Source organism: Cupressus sempervirens, chromosome 1 (genome assembly GCF_028749045.1).
Source record: "Cupressus sempervirens isolate cs-2001-9-10 chromosome 1, ASM2874904v1, whole genome shotgun sequence".
Classification (NCBI taxonomy): domain Eukaryota; kingdom Viridiplantae; phylum Streptophyta; class Pinopsida; order Cupressales; family Cupressaceae; genus Cupressus; species Cupressus sempervirens.
The window spans coordinates 773,833,540-773,848,216 of record NC_143118.1 but is presented as its reverse complement, the minus strand read 5'-3'; positions in this window follow the sequence as shown (position 1 = coordinate 773,848,216).

Sequence of the window (14,677 nt, the reverse complement as noted above, 5' to 3'; positions counted from 1 at the left end):
GGAGTTCCTTCTTGATTTAGTTGTGGTGAAAAGTCTAAAGGATGATTCTATGGAAGCAATTGGAAAGGCTAATCATGATACAAGATTTTATTCTTTTCCTCAGTTTATGCCTAAGTCCACTTCCCTTGCCTTGTTGACCCACTCAAATTCATAGAGTAAACTATGGCATGAGATGTTTGGACATCTCAATTACTTCTACCTTCAACAACTTAGCAACAAGGATATGGTCATAGGTCTACCTCAAGTAAAGTATTTAGACAATGTATCTACAAGTTGTGAAGCAGGCAAGCATCCTAAAGAGAAGTTTGCCAAGGGGAAGTCTTGGAGAGCTATTATTGTTCTTGAATTGGTTCATAGTGATGTAGTTGGCCCATTTTTAGTGCCATCATTTGGAAAGGCTCACTATGTTCTAACCTTAATTAATTACTTTTAATGCTACACTTGGGTCTTCTTTCTTGCTCATAAGAGTGATGCATTTGATAAGTTTATCACCTTCAAAGCTCAAGTTGAGAAGCAATCAGGGAAAGCCATCAAGATTCTTCAAATAGATAATGGAAGGGAGTATGTGAACTCAAGGCTTATAGAATTTTGTACTCATGAGGGTATTGATCTTCAACATTTAGTTGCATACACTCCACAATAAAATGGTGTTGTTGAGAGGAAGAATAGAAACCTTAAGGAAATGACCACTTGTATGCTACAAAATAAGCCTCTAGATCAAGTTTTTTGGGAAAAACCTATGTGTTGTGCCAATTACATCCAAAATAGAAGTCCCCATAAGGCCTTGGATAAAATTACACCTTTTGAGGCTTGGTATGGAAGAAAACCAAGTGCAAAACACTTTAAAGTTTTTAGTTGTCCATCATGGGCAAGGATATGTCCACAAAAAAGGAAGGCATTAGAACCTCAAAGTAAACCTTATATATTTGTTGGATATCCTAACCATCTTAAGGCATATAAACTCATGGATCCAAAGACATGGAATTTTCTTTGTGAGCAGTGTTCACTTTGAAGAAACTTGTCCAATTTTGGATCCTTCAACTCCTCCTTCCTCCTTCATCGAAAATGATGATAGTGACTTGGAAGATGATATTCCTTCAACTTTGGATCACAAGACACCAACTTTAGAGGGTCCACAAATAGTTGAGGATATTCCTTCTTCTTCTTCCACTAGACCTCATTGGAAAAAAAAAAACACTTGATTCAATAGGTTCATTGGTGGGGAATCCTTTAGATAGTAGGAGGACAAGGGCACAACACAAATCATTTACACATGCATATATTTCCATTTCTTCTGATCCACAATCATTTAATGAATCATCAGAGGTTCCTGAATGGGACAACGCCATGGAGGAAGAATATAACTCTTTAATTAAAAACAACACTTGATACTTAGTTCCTCTTCTTAAGGGAAGAAATTTGGTTTGGTGTAAGTGGATCTATCAAACTAAGTTTGTAGTAGATGGAAGTGTGGATAAGTATAAGGCTAGACTTGTTGCCAAAGGTTTCTCATAGATTCCTAGTATTGACTATATTAAGACCTTTACACTAGTAGCTAAGATGAACTCCATTTGTTTGACATTAGCTATTTTTGCCGCTCATGGTTGGGTTGTACATCAAATGGATGTTAGGAGTGCTCTCCCTAGTGGGGATCTTCATGAAGAGATCTATATGGAACAAGCTCAGGGATTCATACAAGATTTTACTATGGTTTGCAAGTTGAGGAAGTCAATCCATAGGCTTAAGAAGGCTCCTAGGGCTTGGTATGCCAAGATGGATTCCTTCCTACTCTTAGCAGGATTCACCAAGTGTCATTCAGATTTGAATGTCTACATTCTTTGGAGGGATGACTCACACTTGATACTTGTGCTTTATATAGATGACTTGATCATTATAGAAAGTACTTCATCCATCATTTTCATTGTCAAGACTTCTTTTCAAGATAGATTTTCCATGATAGACTTGGGTTTACTTCATTATTTCCTTGACATTGAGATCACACAATTTTCAGCTAGAATCACACTTTCTCAACCCAAGTATGCTCTTGATTTACTTTCTCACTTTTACATGAGTGATTGTAAACCTGCACCTACTCCCTTTCTTTTAGGTGTTAAGTTAGAGGCCAAGTGTTCCACTCCACTTATTGATGCTACATTGAATAGAAAGTTGGTTGGGAGTCTCATTTACTTGGCACATACACACACTAACATAAGTTTTGTAGTTGGCATGGTTTCTCACTTCATGCAAGAGCCACATGAGCTTCATTGGAAGGCCACCAAACACATCTTGCACTACATATAGGGTACACATACACATGGGATAAAATATACAGTAGGTATTGGACTTTAGTTGGTTGGATACATAGACACAGATTATGCAAGAGATCTTGATTCCCACAAGTCTACTTCAAGTTACATGTTTCATCTTGGTTCCAGCCCCATTTGTTGAAAGAGTAAGAAGAAAAATACTATTGCTCTTTCTTTGACTGAGGCTCTATATCAATGGGTTGTTATTGTATCTATAGAGGCTATATGGCTATGACATATCTTGAAGGAGTTTGGGTTCAATTTTCTACAGTCTACAATCATTCATTGTGATAATTAGAGTGCTATTGAGATCTCAAAACATCTAGTTCAATGGTAGTAGACCAAAAACATTGAGGTTCATATGCACTACATTAGAGAGTTGATACATGAGTAGGTTATTGAGTTAAGGTATTGTCCTATACTAGACTAGGTTGCCAACATCTTCACCAAACCCTTCATTGAGGTCAAGTATATCCATTTGTGAGATCTCTTGGGGGTGTGTGTTATTTTAGTAAGGGTAGCCAATAGACTTCTCTCTTCTTTCTTATGGGAGGGATATTTTCCTAATATGAGGTCTTCTTCTCTCTCATTTTCTTTTATTTTACTTATCTCTCTTTTTGGAGGGGGTTTTTTCACATGTGGTTTTCCCTCTTTCTCCTCTTTATGAGAGATTGCATTGCATATTTTTTGCTCTTGAATATTATACATGGGTACCTAACATGGCGTAGTAGCTAGGACCCATCATGAATTTACATCTAGCTTTTGTGAGCTTAAGTGCATTCCCCTAAGTTTCACTTAAGGGGGGGTGTTTGTGTAAATAAATATTTACTATTTACACTTTAATTAAGTTTACTTAGGTTAATGTTTTACCATATTAGTTATCAAGTAGACACCTAGGAGTTTGCATATTCATATGAGTTGTCATGTAGACAACGTAGTTGTTTGCACTCCAATTGAGTACATATTGTCTACTACATCTCTTTACAAGATACACATTTGTATCCTTATCCTCTCATTGTTGCACATAAATTCATGCACAATGGAGGATAATCCACTCTTGGTGGACATGTGCTTGGTTGTGATGATTATCTCTTTGCATGACTCCTAGCCATCTTGATTGCCTTTATATACAAGGCTCTTCTATGATGTATTCATCCAATCATCTGATATCTATTCTTATTTGATTCTCATTTTTCTTTCTTGTGCTATCTATTGAGCTTCTTGATCTTGGCATTGAATTGTTACCTTAGGAAAATTCTTACACCAACAATTCGATTGCAATGTGTATTGTCTTTGAGTGCATCACTAGATTTTTAGATATTTTGATTGCACTTTTTTTTTATCACAATAGATGGGCCCGAATGAGGCTTGAAAAATCAATGGATGGGCACTTGACCTAATCCATGCTTATATATAAGAAGATAAGAATTCCAAAATGTGGTTATAATAGCCAATCAAAGCAATGAATTGATATTTATGGCCTTTTGAAGTTGGGACGATGAATACTTCCAAAATAAATGTCAAAATGTATTTGGCTAGCTCTATATGTATTATTAAGGTCTATTAGCCCTAGGTAATAAGTTTGAGTGTCTAGAACCTTCCAAAGTGACATAAAATTGCCTATTTCAGAAATGCTCAAATATTATCTAGGACAACTCTGGTTGATAGTCCACAACTTTTTCTTGTAGATTACTATAATAAAGGTGCTCATGTGGGTTAGCATATTGTAATTCTAGATTTTGTAATTCCAAATTTGTAGTGATAATAAGAAGCCAACAATTTTTTTTTGCAAATTTTCATTACTTCTTTATTCATGTTGTGTTTAAGGTATTGAGGAGCACACCCTTCATCACAGTATCTGGCATGCACATCAAAAAATATATCATTATATTTAGTATTTTGAGAAACCCTTCAGTAGAAAGATAGGTAAGAGTGAGAGTAATGATTTTTTGAAGTGGGTACAACTTGAAACTCAAGTTTTTGTTCACACACTAAAAATATCTTGCATTAAAATAATCAAAATTACATTTTTTTTAAAAAGTGTATAGAATCGAGCTAAAAAAAAAAAATTTAACTTTTTTAAAAATTTGGTCAAGTAGATAACAAATTATTAAGAAATGGTACTAATATGTCTCTAAGAACAATGGAGACAATAGTAAAGAAAATTAAAATTTTCTATGCTAATATTGTCCAATATGGTTAGAAAGCTCAGAAGATGCGTGAAATTATGTTGCTAATTTTGCGAAAACCCACTTGATGATGTATAAACATCATGACAAGGAAGTTGAGAAATCATCTTGGAAGATAAAAAGATGTGAAAAATGAGATAAATGGAGGGAACTAAAGTGTTGAAGCCTTAGGGTCATTATTGAACCTTATTGCCTAAGCATAATGCAATCAAGTTTTTAAACCGGACTAGGTTATGTAAAACTATATCTATTTATTCCTAGTTCTTCAAAACCCAATTGGGTTTGTAAATTCTAAAAACCTAAAGCCTAATTAGGTTATGCAAAACTAAAAACATTGCACACATATCAGATTTTGCATACATATATATACATAAATACATATATGTATCTATACATATATACATATACATATAGATATACATACACATACACATACATACATACATACATACATACATACATACATACATATATGTATGTATGTATGTATATATACATATATAGATACATATATATGTGCATATGTGTATGTAAGTATCTATCTATGTATAGATAGGTAGATATATGTGTGTGTTGTGTGTGTGTGTATGTCTATATATGGACATCTCTCACACTCCCTTTCACATGTCCCACTTGTGATTACCTCTCTCTCATCTTCCTTCCTCCAACACCATTTTTTTCTATTCTGAAATGTCCCTTTACTGATTTTATATGATATTTCAAGCCTCAAATCAGATCTTCAAAATCAAACAACAAATATCTCAAAGATCCACGAATTTCTCAATAAACCCCAAATTGGGTATGCCAGAAATAGTGCCAAAAGCTTCACAGCTTCACCTATTATTAATAAATCTGAAAGTGGAAATTTTTATAGAAATTTGAGCATAATAACAGCCTATAAAATGATATTTTCATATTTGTATAACATGCACACAATAGCTCCCAAACAGAGGACAAAAATAATGCTCATCAGGCTCCCGAAAATAGCACAAAATAGCCCGGAATCACCACAAAAACTTAATAATATATCACAGAAGTATAATCATATCCAAATAAATATATTCAGCTCTATTTTAATATTTAAAAGTTTGATATACATCAGCAACCCAAACTGATATGAAATACTCAACCGGAAACACCAAACTCTTACAAAAAATACTCCCAAAAACTCACAAATTTGCACTGTTCAGCACAAAGGAAAACTCTGCATGAGCATGCACATGGAATGGATTCAAAATCCCATCCTTAGCCTTCCTAGAAACCTAAAAACTCCCATTCTTGGGTCTCCTTCTTCACAGGTTTGGCAGCCTCTGAAGAATAACAAAGAAATGAGCAAAAATCAAGTTCTGGAATGAGCCCAAAATGCCTCCAAACTCTTTAAAAGAAGGCATAACCCTAACTAACATCCAAGAGGGGTTAATAAAACATATTTTAATAATAATTTTCATTCATTATTCCATTAGCTTCCAAATATTATCCCCTTTTTTCGAAACTTCAGCTTTTTGGGCCTGCCTACCTTAGAAAAGATTATTATTTTTAATTATTTGAAAAGTGGACATGACAAGTCCTCCCCTTCCAAATATTTCTTGTCCTCAAGCAATGGCTGAACAATAAACCAATCAATCCACCTAGATCCTAAACGTAGTCATGAACTATACTATTGTCAATTAACACAGGCTCTTGCAATATCCTCTGCAATATAACCAAGAGGAATCCATAATCAAATTGACAATTACTGCTCAACCAAACTCCAAAGTCAAAAATTCCATAGTCAGAAACTCATGAGACACAAAATCTTAGAACATAAAAACCTAAGTAAAGTGGACAAATCAAACTACCAACATATTAAATACCATCAATGCATTCCATTGGCCTATACAGAATGTACAATCCAACTCTGCAATAATGGTGAATGCTCCCGAATGAAACTGTACCAAGTATGGAGAAACCACACACTATACAACTCCTGCAATCAACAAAACTCTGTAGATCACTGACCACTATCTCATAACCATAACTCCCATGCACCCTTGATGGTGAAAATCCATCACAAGTTAAACAACAAGAATTGGAACCCAAACCAAATTTTCCTGCCATCAACTCCTCAACACAAGGATCAAATGCTAACTGATGTACATACCTTGCAATATAATGTTGATATAAAAAAAAATCAACCTCAGTCAATATCTCACCATGAAAAAGTGATACAACCCACTGCGACTGATCACCAACTAAGTCAAGAGATGTCATAGCCAAGGAGTAGAATCAATAACAACACCTGCTGGAGAATCACTCTGAAACTCCTACTCTAAGTCACGTATTATCAAGCTGTCAACTGCAGAACCTATTTCCATGTCATGCCCATCACAACTCTCATCTCAAGGCATCAAACTATCCCATAATTGATGATAAGCACTAGGAACCAAAGTACATCTCTATATCATCATCTCATCAACATGGTCATCAAAGGTAAATTGATGAGCATACCTCAAAATGTAATGCTGATAGAATGCACCAACATTAGTCAGGGGCTTAGACTGCAATCCAGATGTTTAACTAACTACAATTGATCACTAACCAAGTTGGAACTGACTACTACCTCTAAAGACATCACCAAGGGAGTAGTATTACTAGCAGGAACCATGCCAACTATCAGCTCACCAACATCACACATGGTCTTTGATATAGCATCTCTAGTCTTTGTGCCATTAGTGCTAGAGGTCACCACCATGTCAGGCATACCACAACAATCTACTGCAACACCCAACTCAACTGAACCTGACTCTAGTGGGGAAAAACTCGATATGCCAATGTTAGTATCAAGGATGGATGCATCCCCATCTCCACTATCTTTGATAATCTTGACCATGGACATCCTCGGATCACCAGACACCATAGCTTGTGACTGTATAGAATCTGGTAAAGACTGGATTTTCTCTAACTCTATGGTCACCTTACCCAAATGAAACTATGACTCCTTGAAAGCCAACTGTGTACTCTCAAGAATCTCAGAAGTCACATCAAGTTGCTGAGTAAGCTCACTCACCTCATCTTCCTTGGCCAACAATGCATCGTATGTTGTACTACCCCACTCCATAAGATAATCTCTATCGGCTACCAACTGCATATAATCCTATCTCAGAATCTGGATAGCCTCCCATAAAGAGTGGAACTCTATCAAGGAAAGATAACTGCCTCCTTGCTCATCACTAGTAGGAGAACCCCATCCATAAACTGCTAACAACTGATGAGCAACATCAAAATGCTGGCAAGTGATAGAAATGTCTCACTCACTAACTCTCAATTGATTAGACACATGATGGCACTGGCTAGACTATCTCCTACAAACCTCCTCTAATGCACTGTCTAAAGGAGTATCCTCAAAGTTACTAGTCTCTAGAGTATTACCATCCATATCATGTGAATCAACTCCAAAGCTCATATCAATATATGGAGTATAAAAAATTGTAGCACTGATGTCTAACTCCTCTGTACCAAAAGAAACTGCCAAGGAAACTAAGTCTTCAAAACTGTGCACTACATCCTCCTGGAAGTCATCAATGCCAATATGATCCTGGGACTCATCTATACACATTGCCAAATATGAAAGATCATCAACACATTCCAGCAAGTATGGTCAACTGGATATATGAACAAAGCCCAACACCGGTGTATAAAAACTAATGCCAAAATTGGACAAGATACTGGCACAAGAAAATACAACATCGTGCAATCTGCTAATCAAATCCATGATAGCACCCAAACAAACACTGCTACCAAAAAGTGTTAAAGATCTCCAGTCAACTGAATCCCAAATGCCAATATAACAATCTTGAGTCCATATCTATAAACTAGAATCAACTGGTAACTCAAGAAAACTCCTCACCTGAGTAATATGACCAATACCAACTAACTCCACATACCTATCGTGATGAGATAATGAAGTCACAATACTGTCTTTGTTCACTTTCAGCCAGTTGGACAAATCATGTGAAGTACTACCAGCCTCAACCTTATGTGTCGAAGCATCTAACTGTGCCTGGTACTCTTTCTCAGCAAAGTCATGAATGCTCAATTTTTGCTCATCTCTACCAGGTATCTCACCATCATGCACAAAAACATCCTCATAGTCATCATCTGAACTCACTACGCTGTAGTCACTACCTATTGTAACTATACCATCCTGAATACTTGTGACATCACCCTTTGATGACCTGTATACAATTATCTCAATTTGAGTATCAAGTTGACCATTACTATCAATCTACATAATATCCTTTCTCACTACCTCCTGTGGCGGAGTAGAATCTAAGACCTCAGATTGGCTATAAGCTAGTTTCTCAAACTCCTCATGCAAGTTCTTGGTAATTGTGTCATCTACCCTGTGAGAAAATCTGCCAAATAGAAATCCAGTCAACTTATCCACCTTATCTAGGTTGGACAACATGTCATTCATTATACGATGGTGCTCAACCAACTGTTCAGACATGTCATGGCTTATTTTCCTAAGTTTATCTCGAATGTCTAAATAACCATCCTTTTTACTGTTCTGGCTTTGGATATCAATTGTCCAAGATCATGTCCTCTAAGACTTTGTACTATACCTATCCATTTTGGATAAAGTAGAGTGTAACCCCAATAGGTTATAACTTCTTCAAACACCAAGAACTAACATGCAATTGATTAGAAGTAGCATGCAACCATAGATTTTGACATGCAGCTGATTAGAAGCAACATGCAACCACAAAATTCACCAAGAACTAACATGCAAGTGATTAGAAGTAGCATGCAACCATATATTTTGACATGAAGCTGATTAGAAGCAACATGCAACCACCAAATTCACCAGTACTAACATGCAAATGATTAGAAGTAGCATGCAACCATAAATTTTGACATGCAAGATTTGGGTAGTTGTCAAAACTAACATGCAAACTTCTACAAACCCTCAGGCTGGCAAGATCATAGCTCTAATACCACTAAAATGTCCCTTTACTGATTTTATATGATATTTCAAGCCTCAAATCAGATCTTTAAAATCAAACAACCAATATCTCAAAGATCCACCAATTTCTCAATAAACCCCAAATCGGGTATGCCAAAAATAGTGCCAAAAGCTTCACAGCTTCACCTATTATTAATAAATTTGAAAGTGGAAATTTTTATAGAAATTTGAGCAGCATAATAGCCTATAAAATGACATTTTCAGATCTGTATAACATGCACACAATAGCTCCCAAACGGAGGACAAAAACAATGCTCATTGGGCTCCCAAAAATAGCACAAAATAGCTCGGAATCACCACAAAAACTTAATAATCTATCACATAAGTATAATAATATCCAAATAAATATATTCATCTCTATTTTAACATTTAAAAGTATGATATACAGAAGCAACCCAAACTGATATGAAATACTCAACCGGAAACACCAAACTCTTACAAAAAATACAACCGAAAACTCACAAATCTGCACTGTTCAGCACAAAGGCAAACTCTGCATGAGAATGCACATGGAATGGCTTCAAAATCCCATCCTTATCCTTCCTAGAAACCTACAAACTCCTATTCTTGGGTCTCTTTCTTCATAGGTTTGGCAGCCTCTGAAGAATAACAAAGAAATGAGCAAAAATCAAGTTCTGGAATGAGCCCAAAATGCCTCCAAACTCCTTAAAAGAATTTATAACCCTAACTCACATCCAAGAGGGGTTAATAAAACATATTTTAATAATAATTTTCATTTATTAGTCCATTAGCTCCCAAATATTATCCTCTTTTTTCGAAACTTCACCTTTTTGGGCCTACCTGCCTTAGAAAAGATTATTATTTTTAATTATTTGAAAAGGAGACATGACATATTCCACTTCCTAATTATCCTCCTTGTACTCTCTTTCATCTCCCCCCCCCCCCTCTCTCTCTCCCTCTCCCCCCTCCCTCTTGTCTCTCTCTATATATTACTCTCTCACTATCTCTACCTCATGTGTCTCACTTTCTTCCCCTTCTCTCTCTCTCAACTTATTTTATTTGTTTACCTCATCTCCCTTCAGTATCTCCTATTTTTTTAAATCTCTCCTCACTCAAATCATAGTTTATTTTTTAGGATTCATAGTCATAGGGAGAAACAATGTTTATTATATAACTAAAATGTGTACTAGTTTTATAAGACTATGAATTTGGTGCATTTTAAGATTTACATAATCCAATCGAGTTTTGAAAACCATAGATCAGTTTTACTTTTTCAAAACCTGATGAGGTTTTTATTATCATAAGACTTGATCAGTTTTTGTAGAAGTTGGGCTCAATATTCACCAAGCCATAACTTGATCAGGTTATTTACACCATCTTTGTGCATTAATCAACCATAAATACTATTTCATTTTTGAACATTCTATAGAGATTTTCCCTTCTTCATAACCTAAATAGTAGGATTTTTACAACATATATGTCTTTTGGTTAACAACATGTCTTCCTTGATATATTGGTTTGTACCTTGACTGTTTATCTATCCAATAGCTTATCGAAAACACAAAAGTTAACAATAAAATGGGTTAGTGTATTAATCTATCAAAGACCCCTGAATTGAAAGTAGGGTATAATTTAGTGGCTAATATTCGTAATTTGGCTAATTTTAGAATTTTTTGGCTAGTAATTTGGCTAATAATTTAAGATTTGATACAACCTAAATTGCCATAGTTTTATAAAATTAAGTTCTAGAATATTTAAAACCACTCAATAATTTATTTTATTGAAAAATTTAAACTCAAATATTTGCCACAATATTCATTACATGAATATATTTGAGTTACCTAAATATAATATATTATTGGAGAAATTAAATTGAACTGACCAATAGTTATCATAATTATTAGTTACTTTAGGGATATATCACCAATATTTATTTTTCACTATTGATTTAAAGTATATGTAACGATTCTCATAATATTCCATGAGGTAAAAAAATATTCAATTTTGATTTGTAATATTCCATAGTGATTAACGAACTTCCTATTATTATTGAGATTTGTCAATATTTTATACAAAAAAAATTATGATTCAAAAATAATCGCCAATATTAATCATATTTAGAATAAAAAATTGAGAGATTCACCAATAGAAATAATTTTGTTTTTTCAAAATAATGAAAGATTTGCCAATATTTTATAACTTTTTTTTGGAGGCAGCTTTCTTAAAGTTTATCCTGATTGAAAGGTACAACTCCCTTATGAGTGCAAGATATGCAATGAATTTTTCTTTCGAGTATTGAGGGTATGCTCTTCACCAAAGAGTAGAAGAGGAAAAAACCAAGTTTCTCAACACATTAAACAACTTAGGCAAAGAAGGGGAACTATCTCAAAACATGAAATCTACTCAAACTAAAAATACGGATAAATAAAAACATGTAAAACCATCTACAACAATAGGAAGAAAGGAAAGATAGAGAAATAAGTAATTTCCAGATTATAGAGTTATCTAATATTTTGACAATACCTAGATTATCTATTCCTTAGCTGCTTCCACACCAGTTTCTAGCTTCCTTAGGAAACAAACTAAACTAAATACATAGATTATGGAAAATAGAAGACCTACATATGCTAAAACATACAATCTATTGAATGAAGGAAATAAAGCCAAGTTCAATCACATTCATTCAACTTTTAGAATTAACATATTCATTCCATAAACTCCACTTAAACTAAATGAATAGCAAAACTTAAAATGAACTCAGAGTCTCACATAATAATCCTAGCTACAGGGGTTCTCCCAAAGTAATTTTTTTCAATCTTATTTACATCTTAAAAGATTACATTTATAGGCCTTCTAAAAATGGCCAATTACATTAGATGATTGCTCAACAAAGCCTCTCTGAACAAAATAATCTAAAAATTAGACAAGCTCGAATCATTGTCCATTATAGAGATTTAGCAAAATTCCAATAATGGTGACAAAAGAAGGAAGAGGAGAAGAATGACATATAAATGGAGAAGCCTTAGAATCATTACATCTTCTTAGAAGTAACTGATTTAGTCCTATATGCTTTTATAGCATCAATTACTTTATCTAGCTCTTCAACACCTATAATGAGGATATTGCTGGCTTTGATAATCCAGTAATCATGCATTTTTGTAAGTTCATCAATTCTAGTCACCCTTGATTGGAAATTCTCCTTTTCCCTCTTTATGACTATATTGACTACTGATAGTTCTTGGATCTTGGCCGCTTGGAATTTAAATGGGTCAATGGCTTTGTCAATGAATGCCAAGAAATTGGACTTCATTCTTTCGATGTCCACTAGTTTACCATTAGTAGACACAAATGACTCTATGTGCAAGATCTTCAATTATTGAAACAACTTGTCAATGATCTTTTGCACTAGGTCATGCACATCATTGAGTTCACTCATAGATCTCATAGATTTTTCTATGAGAAAAACCAAGGATGCTTCCAATGTAATAGTGACTCATGGCCAATCTTTAGAATCCCATGAGCAATGGCCACATTCATCTTCATATCTATCACTTCCTCTAGAAGGGCCAATTGCTTTGTCATCTTTTTTGTTGCATTTTGTATGGTTTTTTGATAATTTGAGGCAACCTCTATGAGCTTGTGAGTATCCAATAACAAGCTCCCTAGATTCTCAACTAGTGGGGGCCCTAAGCCTTTATCTGATCTACCCATGCTCGACCTACTTGCCTGAATTGTCTCTCTTGCTACAGATTGACTAGTAACTTCTTGTTTTCTTGTGCATTTGGGTTTAGTTGATTTGAAGAAGTACTCCCAAGTACAAAATTTATGTAATCTAACAACTCTCTATTATAGGCTTTCAATGTCTCCTACTCTACTCTTAGCTCCTCCAACTTGTCCTCAATCTTTTCATTGGTTGAATTCCACATGTTCACCATGGATTCATCAACTGGAATGCCAAGATCCAATGTTTTGACTTGGAAATCACCATTAGAGAGCTCATGAAATCTTCCTATAGATGCTTAAAATTGTCCTAAACACTATATTAATTTATTTAATATTCCCTTGACATTATAATTAATTAATTTTATTTGTCATATTCTTCTACTTATTTAATTAAATAGGTTCACTTCTCTAATGTATTTAAATTTAATTTAATTACTTCCGTCTAATATGTTAAATTTATTTAATGCATAGTGCTCCATAAATCCCCTTTAAAATAAATTTCAATTTATTTAATTCCCTCCACTTTATTAAATTCTATAAACCTATTATTAAGTTAAATCCTATTTAACTTAATCCTAATCCCACATAAAACCTAGTCTACCACACATCACTCTCATCCTTCTAATCCTACCCACTAGTTAATCCCACTTAATTATCCTAAACACCTTTGTAAACACCCTTTAGCTCCTAAGTGTTTGCTCACACACACATGTGTGAGAAACTTAGAATCCAAGAAAGCCTCCCTTTTATTAATTTATCCAAAAATTCTCTTACACTCTTACACACTTGTCCCCCTTTCCTATCTCCAAAGTTTCTCACACGTGTGAGAAAACTATTCACACAAAAGCTTGCACCCTCACCTAAAGTCTTACCTAAAGGCAACCTTGTGTAACATGGAAACAATTTCTAAAGTGCGGGACTTTATGACTTGAGATTGAGTCTTTGGAGAAGGCCAACTTCCTTACTATTAGGATGCACCTAACTATTTCTTAAGAGAAAAAGGGAGAAGGAATGCATGAAAGAAAACTACCTAATCTAATCTAAGAGGAGGCAATACACCAAATAGTATGTTCAACCTTATCTCTACCTAAGAATGCACACTTCATCAATGTAACCTCAATGTATACAAATTAAATCCTTGCTTAATATAACAACTGTATGTAGATCAGAAACCAAAAGGATTCTATAAGGAAGAGACTTCAATTTATATCATTCAAAAAGCCAAGTAGATACAATCATACTATTGAGAAATGAAGACAATACATTAACACAAAGGCAAGAAGGTATTGCACAATATATTAATGGAAGAAAGAGATACAATAGAGGATTATATTAACTTAAAGGAAAATGAAATTATAGTAGAAGAGCATAGACATAAAATGCTACAAAATCATAGAAAAGATAGACCCTTGAAAGGGTTACAAATTTTTTTTTTATAGTGCAAGCATAGCTCATATAGCTTCTACCCTAAGGCAAAACTCAAAAACTGCATT